Source organism: Myotis brandtii, unplaced genomic scaffold (assembly GCF_000412655.1).
Source record: "Myotis brandtii unplaced genomic scaffold, ASM41265v1 scaffold513, whole genome shotgun sequence".
Classification (NCBI taxonomy): domain Eukaryota; kingdom Metazoa; phylum Chordata; class Mammalia; order Chiroptera; family Vespertilionidae; genus Myotis; species Myotis brandtii.
The window spans coordinates 362,749-365,807 of NW_005369552.1; positions in this window are offsets into that span (position 1 = coordinate 362,749).

Below are 3,059 nucleotides of genomic sequence, written 5' to 3' on the forward strand. Positions count from 1 at the left end.
TGCTAGGTTCCACTGGTATTTTACATAAAGAAAATTAAAAACTGTGGGTGTTTAACAAGCAACTGAAAGCCAAGTTTTTTTATCAGATGTATCATTGGCAAATATGTTCTCCCATATAGTGGGTTCCCTTTTCATTCTGATGCTGTTTGCTTTTGCTGTGCAGAAGCTTTTAATTTTGATGTAGTGCCATTTGTTTATTTTTTCCTTTGTTTCTCTTGTGCTAGGCATTTGTATGAGTGAAAATTTTACGATGTGAGATGTCTGATATTTTCTGCCTATGTTTTTTTCAAGCATTTTTATGGTTTCAGGACTTACATTTAAATCTTTTATCCATTTTGAGTTTATTTCTGTGTATGACGTGAGTTGGTAGTCTAGTTTCATTTTTTTACATATAGCTGTCCAATTATCCGAACACCATTTATTGAAGAAACTGTCTTAATTCCATTGTATGCTCTTGCCTCCTTGTCAAATATTAATTGAGTGTAATGGCTTGGGTCGATTTTTGGGGTCTCTGTTCTGTTCCAGTGATCTATATGTCTGTTCTTGTGCCAATATCAGGCTGTTTTGATTACAGTGGCTTTGTAGTATAGCTTAATATCTGGTCTTATGATCCCTCTAACTTAGTTCTTCTTTCTCAGTATTGCTTTGGCTATTTGGGGTCATTTTTTGGTTCCATATACATTTTTGGAGTGTTTGTTCTAGATCTGTGATGTTTGCCATCTACACTAATAAAAGAGAAACATGCAAATTAACCATTACTCCGCCACTCTGCTACACCCACCAGCCAATCAGAGCGACTATGCAAATTAACCCAACAATGGCAGTTAATTTGCATATGCAGGCGCGGAGAGAATACTGAAGATGGCAGCAGCCATGGAGCTGGAGCGAGCAAGAGGCTTGGGTTGCTCCCGGCAACTGAGGAAGCCAAGCTTCCTGCCGGCCCTGGACTCCGCTCAAGGAGGGGCTGGGGGCCTGGACTCCGCTCAAGGAGTGGCTGGGGGCCTGGTGGCCAGGGGCTCCACTCAAGGAGGGGCTGGGGGTCTGGGTTGCCGGGGGCAATCCAGGCTTCCAGCCTGCCCTGGGCTCCGTTCAAGGAGCTGGAAAAAAAAAAAGGAGGGGCTGGGAGCAGCCGGAGTGGAGAAGCCAAGCCTCGCTGCTGCGCCCAGACCAAAGGCCTGGGTCCCGGGTGCCGGCGGAAAACTGGTGCCGGCAGCCAGGGGAAGGAAGGCCTATTGCGCGAATCTTCGTGCAGCGGGCCACTAGTTGGTATTATAATAGGGATTGCATTGAATCTAAATATTGTTTTGGGTAGTATGGACATTTTAATGATGTTAATTCTACCAATCCATGAACATGGTATATTCTTCCACTTGTTTATATCCCTTTCTATCTCTTTTTTCAGTGTTCTATAGTTTTCCGAGTATAGGTCTTCTGCTTCCTTGGTTAAGTTTGTTCCTAAGTATCTTAAATATTTTGTTGCAATGGTAAATAGGATTTTTTTTTTTTTTTAGTTTCTCTTTCTGAGAGTTCTTTATTGGTGTATGAGAATGCCATCAGTGGTGTGTTACAGTCCCCTACTATGATGGTATTGCTGTTGATCTTTTCCTTTAAGTCCTCCAGAAGTTTATTTATGTATTTGGGTGCTCCTATATTGGGTGTGTATATGTTTACCAGGGTTATATCCCCTTGTTGTATTGATCCCATTAGTATTTTGCAATGGCCGTCATTTTCTCTTGTTATGGCCTTCATTTTGAAGTCTGTTTTGTCAGATACTAGTATTGCTACTCCAGCTTTTTTAAATTTCCATTTGCATGGCAAAATAAATTTTCATCCCTTCACTTTCATTCTTGTAAGTCTTTTGTTCTGAGGTGGGTCTCTTGTAGACAGCATGTATATATGGGTCATGTTTTCTTATCCATTCAGCTTCCCTGTATCTTCTGATTGGACCATTTAATCCATTTACATTTAAGGTTATTATTGATAGGTACTTATTTATTGCCATTTTAATTCTTTATGCCTATGTTTCTCTCTATATATATTTCTTCTCATTACAGCTGTCCCTTTAGCATTTCTTGCATTGCTGGTTTGGTGATAATAAACTCCTTTAGCCTTTTTTTGTCTGTGAAAAAAGGTGTCACTGTCACCTTCTGTTTTGAATGATAGCCTTGCTGGATAGAGTAGTCTTGGATTCAGTTCCTTAGTATTCATTATTTTGTAGACTTCATGCCACTCCCTTCTAGTCTGAAGTGTTTCTATTGAGAACTCAACTGATAGTCTAATGCAGTGGTTCTCAACCTTCTGGCCCTTTAAATACAGTTCCTCATGTTGTGACCCAACCATAAAATTGTTTTTGTTGCTAATTCATAACTGTAATGTTGCTACTGTTATGAATCCTAATGTAAATATCTGATATGCAGGATGGTCTTAGGCGACCCCTGTGAAAGGGTCGTTTGACCGCCAAAGGGGTCGCGACCCACAGGTTGAGAACCACTGATCTAATGGGAGTTCCCCTGTAGGTAACTTTCTGTCTCTTTCTTGCAGCCTTTAAGGTTCTTTCTTTCTCTTTGTTTGTCATTTTAATTATGGTGTGTCTTGGTGTAGGTCTTTTTTGGTTCATCTTGATTGGGACTCTGTGCTTCCTGGATTTGTATGACTTTTTTCTTCACCAAGTCAGGAAAATTTTCTGTCATTATTTCTTTACACAGGTTTCCTAGTCCTTGCTCAGCTTCTTTTCCTTCTGGCACCCTTATTATGTGGACGTTGTTTCATCTCATGTTGTCCCAAAGTTCCCTTAAACTCCCCTCCTGCTTTTTAAATTTTTTTCCAATTGCTGCTTTGATTGTGTGTGTTTTTCGACCTTGTTTTCTAACTCGCTGGTTTGGCCCTCATCCTCCTCTAGTCTACTGTTGAATTCTTCTAGGGTGGTCTTTATTACAGCTACTAGATGCCCGGTGCACAAAAATTTGTGCACTTGGGAGGGTCCCTCAGCCCAGCCTGTGCCCTCTCGCAGTCTGGGACCCCTCGGGGAATGACCACCTGCTGGCTTAGGCCCGCTCCCC